The sequence below is a fragment of the Rattus norvegicus genome, chromosome 16, assembly GCF_021556685.1.
Source record: "Rattus norvegicus strain SHRSP/BbbUtx chromosome 16, alternate assembly SHRSP_T2T, whole genome shotgun sequence".
Classification (NCBI taxonomy): Eukaryota; Metazoa; Chordata; class Mammalia; order Rodentia; family Muridae; genus Rattus; species Rattus norvegicus.
Window position 1 is genome coordinate 56,351,570 of NC_141549.1, and position 16,527 is coordinate 56,368,096.

Below are 16,527 nucleotides of genomic sequence, written 5' to 3' on the forward strand. Positions count from 1 at the left end.
TCTCTTTTCTTTTGAAAGAGAGACTCTTTCAATGGCTCAGGCTAGCCTAACACTTCAGAACTTCTCTCAGTGCTCCAGATACTGTGACTATAGGTTTGCACCACCATGCCTTGCTTGGGCTGGACATTTTGTAAGAGTGAATAGGAGAATTGTGAGACCTGAGCCAACTGTCACCAAAGGTGAGTCACATAAGCTTCACAGGATGTTTCTACAAGAAATGGGCAAGCAGTGTGTTGATGTCTGCTTGCATGCTGTGCCTCTGGCTTTTCCAGTAAAACAGGCTAGACAGCAGACCACTTGTGTTCTGTTAATGTGTTTTCTTTGCATAGATTCATGCAAGGAAGATTGCTGAGGATTTCAAGGAGGTGCCATCAATTACTAAAAAGAGAAAAATGTTATGAGCATTCTAAAGATTGTTCTACCTGTATCTTTATGATAAACAGATACTGATTCATCTGTTTATACTGTATAATCTGATACAGATTATAATTTTACATTGTGGGTCTTTCATACTTTAGGCTCATTTAGATAAACAAATACGTATCACTGCAGTGCATGGGCCATGGTGTGTTAATTACTGTTGTCCATAATGTGCATTGCAGGTTTTTTTTAGGACATTTTCCCTCTGCTTTTAGCTGTAGCATGTTAGCATTTGTGTGTCATCAGAGTTACTTAGCATCATTAAAGTGCAAATTTCAAAGACATAAAATGATACCTAACCTTTAAATTGAATCTCCTTATTACTACAAATTATTTTCACATAAAATGTTTTACCATTATTGCCAACTTATCACAGTGTTTTGTTGTTGTTTTGTTTTGTTTTATTGTTGTTTGGTTTGGTTTATTTGTTTATTTTGGTTTTATCTTTCTGATCTCAGTATAGCTATCCATGGATCACCTTGGGATTCCCACTTGCATTTGTACAAAGAGAAAGGAAGACCAGGGTAGAAGGGAGAGTCCAGAGTGCTGCTATATAGGTTTCTTGTTACTCTGGACTCTAACAAGTACACCAGGACAATGACAAAGAAACTATTAGGAAGACCTTCTTCCTGTGAAATAAAGTCATCCCCTTTCTTTCGTAAGACATGCATTATTAATTTCATCTGTCTCAAGGAAACTCATTACTTTTATGCTAAGTTAAAAGTTAATTTTAAAAGCAGGGATTCCCCATTCACCCACCCCACAATAGATGTATACACTTTAATTACTGCAGGGATGAAGAAAACAATAAAAAAGGAATTTCACATATTTTCAGCAAAGCACATCTGATAAATTTCATCAATGTCAGGCTTAGAAGTTATTTTTCACTTGTAAAGAATCCAAGTATAATGTTGAATGGTTTCTTAATTAACATAAAATGTTGCTGTGAAAAAGAAAACAAGAACAGGAAGGAAAAAAAGAGTAACAATGGCCTTCTGAATCACAATGGTGGGTTTTTTTTATTAACTTAAGTATTTCTTATTTACATTTCGAGTGTTATTCCCTTTCCCGGTTTCCAGGCCAACATCCCCCTAACCCTTCCCCCTCCCCTTCTTTATGGGTGATCCCCTCCCAACCCTCCCCCCATTGCCGCCCTCCCCCCAAGAGTCTAGTTCACTGGGGGTTCAGTCTTAGCAGGACCCAGGGCTTCCCCTTCCACTGGTGCTCTTACTAGGATATTCATTGCTACCTATGAGGTCAGAGTCCAGGTTCAGTCCATGTATAGTCTTTAGGTAGTAGCTTAGTCCCTGGAAGCTCTGGTTGCTTGGCATTGTTGTACATATGGGGTCTCGAGCCCCTTCAAGCTCTTCCAGTTCTTTCTCTGATTCCTTCAACGGAGGTCCTATTCTCACTTCAGTGGTTTGCTGCTGGCATTCGCCTCTGTATTTGCTGTATTCTGGCTGTGTCTCTCAGGAGCGATCTACATCCGGCTCCTGTAGGTCTGCACTTCTTTGCTTCATCCATCTTGTCTAATTGGGTGGCTGTATATGTATGGGTCACATGTGGGGCAGGCTCTGAAGGTGTTCCTTCAGTCTCTGTTTTAATCTTTGCCTCTCTATTCCCTGCCAAGGGTATTCTTGTTCCCCTTTTAAAGAAGGAGTGAAGCATTCACATTTTGATCATCCATCTTGAGTTTTATTTGTTCTAGGCATCTAGGGTAATTCAAGCATTTGGGTTAATAGCCACGTATGAATGAGTGCATACCATGTGTGTTTTTCTGTGATTGGGTTAGCTCACTCAGGATGATATTTTCCAGTTCCAACCATTTGCCTACGAATTTCATAAAGTCATTGTTTTTGATAGCTGAGTAATTGTTGAATGGTTTCTTAATTAACATAAAATGTTGCTGTGAAAAAGAAAACAAGAACAGGAAGGAAAAAAAGAGTAACAATGGCCTTCTGAATCACAATGGTGGGTTTTTTTATTAATTTTTTTTACTAACTTAAGTATTTATTATTTACATTTCGAGTGTTATTCCCTTTCCTGGTTTCCAGGCCAACATCCCCCTAACCCCTCCCCCTCCCCTTCTTTATGGGTGTTCCCCTCCCCATCATCCCCCCATTGCCACCCTCCCCCAACAATCACGTTCACTGGGGGTTCAGTCTTAGCAGGACCAAGGGCTTCCCCTTCTACTGGTGCTCTTACTAGGCTATTCATTGCTACCTATGAGGTCAGAGTCCAGGGTCAGTCCATGTATAGTCTTTGGGTAGTGGCTTAGTCCCTGGAAGTCTGGTTGCTTGGCATTGGCGGGTTTTGATGACTGCATTCCTAGGTCCTGGAAGACAGAAAACCACAAGTTAGACATGAGCCCAGACTTTAGTTTTTAAATATTTATGAGAAATAACAAATCTTCTTCCCCAAAGACTGATACTATCTTAAATAGATAAACAAACAAATAAGTAGCTAGCAAAGAAAAAAGAGAAATTTTAAATCAATGTCTTAATAGATATGAAAATTTATTGCATAAAAAGAATTTGTTTTATATTATTAAACAATCTTACATTGTTTTCTAAAAGAAAAATCCATTTTTTTAATCCAAGTGAAGATAATATATGGAAACTTTGTATCTTGGTCAGGGTTTCTATGGCTGCAATGAAGCACCATGACCTAGAAGCAAACTGGAGAGGAAAGGGTTTATTTGGCCTACACATCGACCTTTCTGTTCACCAACAAAAGAAGTCAGGACCAAAACTCATACATACCAGGAACCTGGAGGCAGGAGATGATGCAGAGGCCATGGAAGGGTGCTGCTTACTGGGTTGCTTCCCTTGTCTTGTTCAGCCTGCCACCACCACACCACCACCACACTACCTTCTCCTCCTCCTCCTCCTCCTCCTCCTCCTCCTCCTCCTCCTCCTCATCCTCCTCCTCTTCCTCCTCCTCCTCTTCCTCCTCCTCTCCCTCCTCCTCCTCCTCCTTCTTCTTCAACTTCTTTATTTTATTTATTTATTCACTTTACACCCCATTCACTGCCCTCATCCCAGTCACTCACTCCCACAATCCTTCCCCTTGCCACCCTCCCCTTCTTCTCTGTGCCAGTGGGGGCAACCCTGGATATCTCACAAGCCACTGACTCTGGCATTTCAGATCTCTGCATGGCTAGGCACTTCCTTCCCACTGAGGCCAGACAAGGTAGCCCAGCTAAAAGAACATATCCCAGTACAAGCAACAACTTTTGGAAAGCTCCCACTCCAGTTTTTCTAGATCCACATGAAGATCAAGCTGCACATCTGCTACAGATGAGCGGGAGGCCTAGGTCCAGCCCATGTATGTTTTTTGGTTGGTGGTTCAGCCTCAGCCTCAAATGTTCAGGTTAGTTGACTCTGTTGGTCTTCCTGTGGAGATTTTATCTCCTTAGGGACCCACAATCCTTCCTCCTATTCTTCCGTAAGAATTCCCAAGCTCCATCTGCTATTTGGCTGTGGGTGTCTGTATCTATCTGAGTCAGCTGCTGGAAGGAGCCTCTTGGAGGACAACTTGCTCCTATCTGCAAGCACAACAGAGTATCATTAATAGTGTTTGGGATCGATGCCCATGTGATGGATCTCAAGTTGGGCCCATTATTGGTTGGCCATTCCCTTAGTCTCTGCTCCTTCTTCTGTGCCTGCATTACTAGTAGACAGGATAAATTTATGGTTGAAAGTTCTGTGGACAGGTTGGGGTCTCTATCTCCACTGGAGTTCCTATCTACCACATCCATAGTAGGTGGCTACATCCCCAATGTAGGGAGTCACATTTAAGGTCACCTACACTGATTCTTGGGCACCTTCCTTTTCCAGGCCATATCTCATCCTGGAAGTGCCCACCACCTCCTCATCACTGTCAGTTGCAGATTTCCATTCATTTTCATGGCCCTCTAGCCATCTCTCCTGTCCTTCCCCACACGTGATCTTGAATACCTCATTCCCCTCCCCATTACCCCCCTTCCAGTTTCCTCCCTCCTTCTTCCTCTTAGGACTATTTTATTCCCCCTTCTAAGAGAGTTTCTAAAGTCATTGTTTGGACCTTCCTTCTTGTTTATCTTCTTTTGGTCTGTGGAGTATAACATAGTACTTGTGTTTTATGGCTAACAACTACTTATAAGTGAGCACATACCATGCATGTCTTTTTTTTCTTTTATTTTTTAAAACTTTATTTATTCACTTTACAGTCTCATTGCTGCACTCCCTCCTGGTCCACCATCCCACAGTCCTTCTCCCATCTCCATCCCTCCCTCTTTTCTTCCCTCCCTTTCTCCTCTAAGAGGGCGGAGGCTCCCCTGGGTATCCCTTCACCCTAGCACATCAAGTCTCTGCAGGGCTAGGCATATCCTCTCCCACTGAGGCCAGACAAGGTAGCGCAACTAGAAGAACACATTTCACAGATAGGCAAAATCTTTAGAGTCAGCCCCTGCTGCAGCTGTTCAGGGCCTACATGAAGACTGAGCTGCACATCTGCTACATATGCATGCATGTCTTTTTGAGACTAGGTTACCTCACTTGGGATGATATTCTCAAGTTCCATCCATTTGCCCGCAAAATTCATGTTGACTTCTTATAGAACCCAGGATCACCATCCTAGGGATGGCACTATTCACAATGGTCTAGGACCTTGATCACTAATTGAGAAAATGCCTTACAGCTGGATCTTATGGAAGTATTCCCTGAACTGAGACTCTTTTCTCTATGATAATTCCAACTTGTGTCAAGTTGACACAGAAAACCAGCCAACACATTTTGGAAATATTCAAAGCGCAATATTCAGGATCTCACAGATAAAAATCTGCAAAACACTGGAAAGTGAAGAGATAATGATTCACAAGTGATTAGAAAGGCTCATCATGATAACATCCAAGGAGAATAAACACTTCATTGTTATTGAGATCATGAAGCAGGAAACATGTAATCAAAACTCATGATATTTACCAACCATTTCACTCTTAGTTAATGATATGTTTTTAACCAAATGACTGTTACAATTCTATCTGCATGGCAGCTGCCAAACTGGGCTAGGATGAAATTTAGCTTCTGTGATTGGCAGCTGCTGATTTATTTAGTTTCGGTAAATAACGAAGACCAGAAATAGCAATTCCAGAACATGTCTGGTTTGTAATGAGCAATGCTCACTAACTGTAGTTTGCATTCTTAGACCTGTTCATAGTTCCGAACCATTAGGATGCAACCATAGAAGCTGTAATTTGCCCTGGGGTTTGCCTGCTAAGGTGCAGAACTGTCTTCTATCACTTTTCCTTAGGTAGGAGTGGGGAGTCTAAGTAAGGTAGGACGCAGGGATGAGAGCAGTTTCCAAGAGTTTTTCTATTTCAGGACTGGAGTAGGCTTGTCAGCTTGCTTAATTCTCTAGAATCTCATCGGCTTCACCCAGTCTTTTTGAGTTTTAGAGATTAAAAACAATTGTAGATAATTGTATGCATTAAAAACCAACAACAAAAACAAATAAAATAAAACCAAAACCAAACAAACCATACAAAAAGAACTTGCCCTGTTTGCTAAATGCAACAGCAATAACAAGCCTGGCAAATCATAAAGCAATTATTCAGTAAACAAAGAGAAAAAGGCAACCTGGTAACATCATAGCCACCAGCAACGTTTAATCTAAATTATGCATGACCCAAAATATTAGAAACACCATTATTCTGTAGTTTAGCAACAAGATACATATGCTGTCCACCTCCAAGACTCTTGGACAATGCATTAGAAGTCTCGAGAAATAAAATGTAAAGATGTGAGTGACAGTTACCAGAAACCGAAGACAAGGTCTGTCTGAAAAAAAGAGAAAATTAAGAAAAAAAAAGTCACATACTGATAAACAATTGTAGTCAGCCATACACAAATTGAAAATGTAGCTAAAGAAATTCAAATTATGCTAGCAATGCACATACTAAAACAGGGGAAAAAACTAATTGTAAAAGCATGGATCTCCGTAAAGCAAATTATAACACTCCACTTCAAAACTTAAGGGAAGATGCAAACAAATGGCTGTATATTCCCTATCATGTTGAGTTCAGGGTGATTGAAATGCCCATAATCCCCAAATCCATCAATTCAGTGAGATCTTTTTTAAAATTAACAGTGCTCTAGAAAACATTATCAGAGATTGCGGGCTTTGTCTAAAAGACTGAAATTTAAAACATAGAAAATGGAAATTTTAAAAGAGACCTAGAACTATGAAAATGTCGCATGAAATTATAAAAACTAATTGTTAATATTTTTAGAAGTGTAAATTTGACCCAAGCAAAGAACAACAAAGGAAGCAGAAGGCGGACAAAGGTAAATGTCCTCACACGGAACCCACCTGCAGGATGACAAAGGGCTCTCCAATAGTAAGAAAGGAAGACAAGAGAGACTTGGGAAATCTACTAGCAAATGCAGTTACCAATGTTACCTCACATACGTGAATAAAGAAGTAATATTGCCAAGGAAAACTTTATATTATTTAAGCTATATTTTACTATAGAAAGCCTTTTTAAACCACGAAAGCATAAAACAATAAAGAAAACTGCTGACAACTCTGTCTTTATCAAATATAAACTTTTTATAATCATAATGTTCTATAAAGGCAAGAGGAATGGACTTGAAAGTTCTACCTTATAAAGCACATAGGTAGGCGATCATTTGGATTTATTTTGTTTTGCTAGTGATGGTCTCATGTGAGTTCAAACTGGGCTCAAAGCCCCTGTGTAGCAGAGGCTGGTCTTGAACTCCTTGGCACTCCCATTGCTCCAGTGCTGGGATCACAGAGATGCACCACTATGCCTGCTATACACACAATGTTTAGAGAATGGTAGTCCTATTGACTGTGACCTCCATCAAGATCATATTACAAGTTTGTTGAGTAGAGATCCTGCTTTGACATCTATTCTTGGAACCAACCACATGGTTTTAGAACTTTGGCATGCTGGTGACCTTTGGTGTAGTGCAAGCATCCCTTACTGTGTTCTTCTTCATGATACTGTGGGCTTATTCCTTACTTCATGGATTTATAATACACCTCCTAGGTTCTGAATAGTGTGACAGCTAGAGAGTCATGTAAATAAGATCTTTCCTTTACAGACGTCTTAAAACTAGTAAGTATCACCTGTGCCCATCCAGGACACTACCTTTGGACCTTGATAAAGGCACAGTGCCTTGGGAGGTTTTCTTTCCCCATTCCATGTTTCTTTTGCTATACCTTTTTCCTGGTTTTTCCTTGATATTGTGGACCTTCTTGTGTGCCAGGCACACCATAAGGGCCTATCTCCTATAATCTTTAAGACCTGAAATTGTTCCATTAATTTATGTGTTCCATTAAACTGTCCCTTCTGTATCCTGCTCATCAGCTCACTTGAACTTAACTTCCTTACAGGTCTGTGATGTCCTACAAGGTGCTTCTCTAGGTAACAAAACATTAGATACAGGCCAGTTACAAGAGTGTGAGCCAGTATCAACATGCTTCTTGTGAAAAGGATTACAAATTGGACATTTAAGCTCAATTCTGGTCATCTACCAAGATAGAGTAGCATACAAAAGCCCACTGTAAACACACATGACCAACTTCCTTCCTTCAACAGAGACAGCTTCCTGAGCCATTCCAGCAAAACATCTTCCAGACCAATTAGAAAAAAAATCCAACAACAACAACAGAGAGAGCAGAGAGCAGAGCAGAGGAGAGCAGAAATGGGGGAGGGGAAGGAGAGGGAGAGGGAAAAGGGAGAGAAGGAGAGGGAGAACAGAAAACACACAGTAGGTCTTCTCCTCCTTTAGCTCTTTCTTCTTCTTTATAAAATGGAGAAAGATATGTCCTGTTCATTAAAAGTAACTCTATAACTAGAGCAGAATAGGAATTCAGAACTTCTAGCTGCTTTTGTGATTGCTGTATTCACTGGTATTATGCAAGGTTTGGCTACATAAGCAACTTCTGAAATTTATTTTCAAAGGAATAAACAATAAAGGCAATTCACACAAAAAGAAATGTGGAAAATGTATCCATAATTTAATGAAAATAAAGGCACAACACACTCAGACTTATGGGACACAAGGAAAGCAGTGCTAAGTGGAAAATTCATAGCTCTGAGTGCTTCCAAAAAGAAACTGGAGACAGCAGACATTAGCAGCTTAACAGCCCATCTGAAAGTCTTAGAACAAAAAGAAGGAAATACACCCAAGAGGAGTAGAAGTCAAGAATAATCAAGCTCAGAGCTGATATCAACCAAGTAGAAACAAAAGACTGTACAAGGAATCAACAAAACCAGGAGCTGGTTCTTTGAGAAAATCAACAAGAGAGATAAACCCTGAGCCAGTCTAACCAGAGTGCAGAAAGACAGTATCCAAATTGACAAAGTCAGAAATGAAAAGGGAAACATAACAGAACCTGAGAAAATTCAAAAAACTATAAGATCCCACTACAAAAGCCTATACTCAACAAAACTGGAATATCTAACTGAAATGGATGATTTCTAGACATATACCAAGTACCAAAGTTAAATCAGGATCACATAAACCATCTAAATAGTCACCTAAGCCCTAAGGAAATAGAAGCAGTTATTAAGTCTCCAAAATAAAAAATAAAAATAAAAAAATATAAACCAGAATCAAATGATTTCAGTGCAGAACTTAATCAGACATTTAAAGAAGACCTAAGTATTTCATAATCTAGAAACAGAAGGAACACTACCTAGTACATTCTATGAAGCCACAGTTATACTAATACCTCCACCCAACAAAGAAAGAGAACTTCTGATCAATTTCCCTTATGAATATTTATGCAAAAATACTCAATAAAATTCCTGCAAATCAAATCCCAGAACACATCAGAATGATCATTCATCATGATCAAGTAGGTTTCATCCCAGGGATACAGGGACATTTCAATGTATGAAAATCCATCAATGTAATCCACTATTTAAAAAAACTCAAAGAAAAAACACATAATCATCTCATTAAATGCTAAAAAAGCCTTTGACAAAATATCACACCTCTTCATACCCTCAATACCCTAAAGGTATTGGATAGAATATGAATTCAAGATCCAAACCTAAATATAATAAATGTAATATACAGAAAGCCAATAGCCAACATCAAACTAAATGGAGAAAAACTTGAAGCAATCCCATGAAAATCACAGACAAGGTAAGGCCCTCTCCTCCTATCTATTCAATATAGTACTTAGAGTTCTGCTCAGAGCAATTAGGTAACAAAAGGAGATCAAAGGGATACAGATTGAGGAGAAAGTCACCATATCACTATTCGCAGATATACATAAGTGACCCATAAAAACCACAACAAAACTCCTACAGTTGATAACTCCTTTAGCAAAGTGGCTAAATACAAAATTAATTCAAACAAATAAGTAGCTTTCCTCTACTCAAAGGATAAACAGACTGAGAAAAAATTAGGGAAAGGATATCCATTGTAATAGTCATAAATAGTATAATATTGGTGTGATACTAACCAAGCAAGTGAAAGAGCTGTATGACAAGACCTTCAAGTCACTGAAGAAAGAAATTGAAGAAGATCTCAGATGATGGAAAGATCTCCCATGCTCATGGATTGGCAGGATTAATATAATAAAGATGGCCATTTTACCAAAAGCAATCTACAGATTCAATGCAATCCCTATAAAATTTTGACTCAATTTTTCACAGAGATAGAAAGAGAAATCTCAAATTTATCTTCTATAACAAAAACCCAGAATATAAAAAAAAATTCTCAACAATAAAAGAACATCTGGGGGAATCATCATCCCTGACCTCAAGCTATACTTCAGAGAAATAATGATAAAAATTCACATGGTATTGGTACTCAGCAGACCCAGACATGAATCTACACACCTTTGGTCACTTATCTTTAACAAAGGAGCCAAAACCACCCAGTGAGAAATAGACAGCATTTTCAACAAATGATGCTGGTTCAACTGGCGTTCAGCATGTAAAAAAATGGATCTATCTTCTTGTACAAAGCTCAAATCCAAGTGGATCAAGAACCTCCTCATAAAACCAGATATGATGAATCTAATACAGGAGATAGTGGGAAAGAACCTCAAACACATTGGCACAGGGGAAAATTTCTAGAACAGAACACCAATGGCTTATGCTCTAAGATCACGAACTGACAAATGGAGCCTTATAACATTGCAAAGCTTCTGTAAAGCAATAGGACACTGTCAATAGGACAAAACAGCAACCAACAGATTGGGAAAAGATCTTTACCAACCCTACATTCAATAGAGAACTAATATCTAATATATACAAAGAACTCAAGAACTCAATATGTTAGACTCCAGAGAACCAAATATCCCTATTAAAGAATGGGGCACAGAGCTAAACAGAGACTTCTCAACTGAGAAATCTCACATGGCTCAGAAGCACTTAATGTTCAACATCCTTAGTCAACAGGGAGGACATTAGAAAGGGGAAATAGAACCCATAGAGACCATATCTAATGGTTAGGTATGGTCCCCAGTTGAGCAATGGGGCCACCCTCTACCTTAAAAATAATAACCCAGAATTCCTCCTGTCAAAAGGAAATGCAGGGACAAAGAGTGGAGCAGCACCTGAAGGAAAGGCCAGCCAGAGACTGCCCCACCTGGGGATCCATTCCATGTGCTGACACCAAGCCCAGACACTACCTGATGCCAAGAAGTGCTTACTGACAGGGGCCAGGTATAGCTGTGCCCTGAGAGACTCTGCCAGAGACTGACCAATACAGATCAGAAGCATGTAGCCAAACATCAGACTAAGCATGGGGACCCCAATGTAGAAGTTAGGGCAAGGACCGTCGGTGCTGATGGGGTTTGCATCCCCATAGGAAGAACAGCAACATCAACCAACCAGACTGCCCAGAGCTCCCAGGACTAAACCACCAACCAAGAGTATACGGGGTGAGGTTGTGGGGGGACCTATGGCTCCAGCTGGATATGTATCAGAGGATCGCTTTATCTGGCATTACTGGGAGAGGAAGCCCTTGGTCCTGTGGAGGCTGGATGACCTAGATGGGGAATGCTAGGGCACTGAGGCAGGAGTGGGGGGAGGGGCACCCTCATAGTCGCAGGGTGAGAGAGGAGGGTATAGGGGGCTTGTGGAAGGGAAACTGGAAAGGAGGATAACATTTAAAGTATAAGTAAATAAAATAACCAATAAAAATGAAAGTAAAAGAAACAAGGGAACTGAAAATTAAATAGCAATGAGATACCAATTTGTGCCAAACATAGTAGTGTATGCCTTTAATCCCGTCACTTAGGAGGCTGATGCAGGCAGGTCTGTATGAGTGTGAGACCAGCCCATTTTACATTGCAACTCCAGGCCAGCCAGAGCTATAAACAAGAGGATGTCTCAAAATTGATGATAGATAGTTAGATAGATAGATAGATAGATAGATAGATAGATAGATAGATAGATAGATAGACAGACAGATAGCTAGATGATAGATAGGTAGAAAAGGAAAGAAAGAACAAAAGTTGATAAATAGATACCAATTTGCATCCTATTACTTCCTATAGAATAGCTATTGTGCTAGGGAATATATATAGGGAAACAAAAGTCAAGTCCAATATTAATGCCTACAAAATGACACTTTCTTGTCTTGAAATACTTGATAGAATCCTTTAAATGTGTAACTCTTTGCCCAAACAATACCATTTCTTAAGGTCTGACCTAATAAAATGTTCTAACCATATAAAAATATAATTGAGTATAATCAAGAAGGAAATTATTCTCTAGAAGCTCAAAAAACTAAATACACAGTAATTTGAAGCTTAAGGTATGTCCACTCATATTGCCAATTAATTTTCCTTACATTTAAAGATCAGTTGAATAATACATAATCATGTGTACCTTTAATTCCCTCTCTCTCTTTCTGTCTCTATATATAGTATTTCATATACATATAAGCAGATATAACATATAAAATAATTACAGAATATCTAAAATATACATACATATAAAAATTTATGAACAGATAAATCAATATTTAAGTCTTAAATACAGGTATATGAGAAAGGGATTATAGATACAGAGACTTACAAAAGTCGAACTTTATGTTCAGAGACTAAATTTTATTTAGAATGCATGAACTTATTTATTTTGAAAAATTTAAATTAAAAATAACTTAATATATATTAAATATATATATAGAATAAAATATATATTCTGCATGTAGAAACATTCGATAAATAATTATTAATACTATATAAATGGATGATTACACATCATGAAATTGTAATAATCTTTTGATTTTACACACTAAGAATCTACTTTTCTAAAATTCATAATCCAATCCAACATATTAACACATACTTGACTATGTTTAGTTTAACGAGAGCATAAGGGGAGCTTTAGAAACTTTCCTAGTGACCAGAAACATTGGTCTGGATTGAAGTAAAGCTTCCATTTCACTCTACTTGAATACACTTGCACCAAGTAATGTAGAACTTGATATTTGCAAAGGGCAAGGTGGGAATTAACATTTTAAGGGTTGTGTATTTTTCACTTTATTTATTCATGCTTTGTTATTACTCTTAAATGAATCATGTTAATATCTATTTATCAGCCATCGATGTAATTTATTTGAGAAAATCAAAATCATATTGTCATAGGTTATTACTTTGTTATAAGGATGGTACACCTAACACTGACTTGAGGTCTAAGCAAGTCCAAATTATTTCTCTGTTAAATGTTAAACTTTCTATTAAGAAGTACCTCAAAAAGATCAGTAGTTCTGGGTCTGCTCTTCAGCTCCTGTGATTAAACCCCTCAGGCTTTTCTGTGATCTGTCCTTCAGTAATTGGTTGTAAGGTCAACAGTTTAGCATATTATACTTAATGTAATGCTTATATTCAATTGATGCCTTCCTCTTCTAATGATAATTCTTAATAATGTAAGTACATGGGATAGATGGACTCAGGCCAATCATAAACTCCCTTGACTGTAGTTCTGAAAAATACTCTACCTCATAATGACAGAAAGTCATATCTGGAAAATTCCGAGGGTGTCTTCAACTTGGAAGTTAACTTCTTCAAGTGAATTAGGACTGTCCTTGGCAAATGGTGAAGGACCTCATTGAATGAAATTCATAATTAGATTTACAGTGACATTAATATATGTCTCTCTGCTTCATTTTTTTAAGTGAGGTTTGATTAGATCATCTAACCCTGTCTTCCAGTTACAAGGGAAGAAAATCTAAATATATGATGTCCTGTGGAAAACATTCCAAATGAGCTTGCAATGGTGATAAATTAAAAGTCAAAGAAAAACACAAAAGGATGAATATCACTCTGATGAAAGGTCAGAATAGATCTGGTGGGCAGAATGCCCATGAATAGTTGACAAGTAAAAACAAGTGATGGTAAAACTATAATAAACAGTGGTAGAGCGCTTGCCTAGCAAGCGCAAGGCCCTGGGTTCGGTCCCCAGCTCTGAAAAAAAAAAAAGAAAAAAGAAAAAAAACTATAATAAAGTGTCTGTCCTACATGTAGGAACTCTGAACTCAGGACCTTCCAACTCACATAAAAAGCCAGGCATAGCAATGTACCTGAAATCCAGCCTTGGGAGGTTGAAGCCTGTTCACCAACCATCTTGTCTGAAAATTAAATACATGTGAATATACTTAAGAACTCACAACCACACACCACACATTTGCCCAATATTGTACACACACCCAATATAAAAAACAAATATAAGTATTGCATTCCTCTAAGTGATTGGCACAATTAAAGGTCTTTTTAATTAGACTATGGGCAGGGAGGAGTTAGAAGGTGACTTGGGGCTTGTGAGATGGTAAGGTGTTACCCAGTTGGGAGGAAGAGATAAGATTTTCTTCAAGATTCTTTGTCCAAGGCCCTTATTCACTAGCTACTTTTTCGATAATAGTTTGAAAATGCAGAGCATGAAACTTAGAGATTACTCAATTTCAGGAGTCTTGGATAGTACATGCAGTTACAAAACTGGGATTCAAAGCATAGTATCCTTAACGCATGACATTGAACCATCCAAGCAAGGGGGTTGGAGAGAGGGTACAGCTGGCTGCTCTTCCACAGGACCTGGGTCAGTTCCCAGCAACCACCTTGTCACTTACATCTGTCGAAAACTTTAGAGTTCCAGGACATCTAATGCCCTCTTATACTCTGTGTGTGCATTACATGAGTGCACACACACACACACACACACACACACACACACATACACACACACACACACAGAATACACATGTGCAAAGGAAATATTTATGCACATAAAAATGTAAATAAATCTAACTTTAAAAAATAAGATCCAGCCAAGCAAAACGTAGAAGGAATAATTTAAAGCAGTGGTTCCCAATGTTCCGGATGCAGCATTCCTTAATTCAGTTTACCACGTTAGGGTGACCGCGAACCATAAAATTATTATTGTTGCTACTTTATAACTGTAATCATGCTACTGCTTTGAACTGTAATATATATCTATGTTTTTAGATGGTCTTAGGTGACCATTATGAGAAGGTCATTCAACCTCTACCAAAGGGTAGTGACTCATAGGTTAAGAACCACTAACTTAAAGGCCTAGTCATTATAACACACTGCATCCTGGCACATTATAAACCATTCCCATGCACAAGACACTGCTTTCTTTGTTCCTAGTATATGAACCATTGCACTTTTGTTGCTTCTTTCCAGCACTAAAACAAAGACTGTGATTTAACCTATCATTATTCAGGATAACATATGTTTATTTATAGGGACTTGGTGTACATCTGGAAATATATTTCCCATATTTAAAGTCATATTGTACATACTGTTAGAAAAGGGTGGTTTTAAGCTTGGAAATTCGATGGAGAATGCGTCACAGATAGAATTTACAAACACCTTTTAAGCTAAAGCTGTGGGAATAAGGTGTATGCATTTGGGAGTTTGCATACGAAAGATCTCCTGGAAGCTCTCAGAGTGAGCATTTATCCCCTACCTGTCAGCACTTTGGAGAGGTGATTGGATCATGAACATATGAACCTCTTTATTGATTAAGCCAGTCGTGAGTTCACAGTTGAATGAGATCATAGATGATAGAAGTAAGACAGTGGTCAATGAAATGAGTGTCTTTGATCCCCCTTTGATTTCTTATTTTGACACAGGTCCACAGCAATGAAATCAAACTGCCACGGATTGAGACCCTTCATCTGTGAGCCAAAACCCACACCTCCTTTGTTCAGTTGCTTTTCAGAGATGCTTTATCATGGCTGTGAAAAGCTAACATCCCACAGGTTGTGTGAATGCCTTTGGAGAAGTTAGTAGTGACACTAACTGCAGGATAAAAAAAGAGGGGAGGGGTCACCACAACAGAAATGCCCTCCAGGTTATCTCTTTAAAAACAGTTTTGTTTTACCTTTTTTTTTTTTAATTTTTTTTTATTAACTTGAGTATTTCTTATTTACATTTCGAGTGTTATTCCCTTTCCCGGTTTCCGGGCAAACATCCCCCTAATCCCTCCCCCTCCCCTTCTTTAGGGGTGTTCCCCTCCCCATCCTTCCCCCATTGCCGCCCTCCCCCCAACAATCTAGTTCACTGTTTTACCTTTTTTAATCTTCCCCTTTTGTGGCAAGAAGACTTGATCTTGAGTCCTTCCTTATGCGATGTATTTACTTTGTCACTTCAGTCCACTTATTTTGAGACGAGATCTTACAACGTTGAACATGCTGACTTGAATTCACTCTGCCGCCTAGACTGGTTTTAAACTTCTTATCTTCATGTCTCAGCCTCTGGAGAAGCAGGAAATTAAGTCCTGTGTCAACAAGCCTATCTTATTATCATTCCTTGTTTTAAGAGATGCTTATTTATTTTTCTTTGTTCAAATATGCAAACAGCGGTTATGAAAATATGCACTTAGTAAATTAGGAGATAGCAAAATAATAAGAAATGTGGATGGAAATAGGTGACATAATTGTCCATAATTTAAGCATAGTCACTCAAGGGAACTTGGGTTGCAAACTGTCTTGTCTATCAGGGAGAGAGGTTAATACAAAAATGTAAAAAGGCTGAAATTTATGGTAAGAGTTTGGTAAACCCTTTCTGCATATATAAGTGGATTATGCCAATTTGACTTTATTT

At 38.6% G+C, this 16,527-nt stretch overlaps 1 protein-coding gene and 1 long non-coding RNA gene across 1 annotated transcript; one reads left to right on the plus strand and one right to left on the minus strand.

The window, feature by feature from the left end:
- The window catches only part of Erich1 (glutamate-rich 1), a gene marked incomplete at its 5' end in the record, with an annotated part of 52,793,804 nt that overhangs the window by 25,481,010 nt on the left and 27,296,267 nt on the right, over positions 1-16,527 (plus strand).
- Positions 1,416-16,158, minus strand: LOC148000570 (uncharacterized). The gene is made up of 5 exons (XR_015640499.1): positions 15,994-16,158; positions 13,983-14,030; positions 13,401-13,506; positions 2,644-2,755; positions 1,416-2,326 (listed from the first exon to the last, which is right to left on the minus strand). It is a non-coding gene; the product is annotated as an uncharacterized LOC148000570 (long non-coding RNA).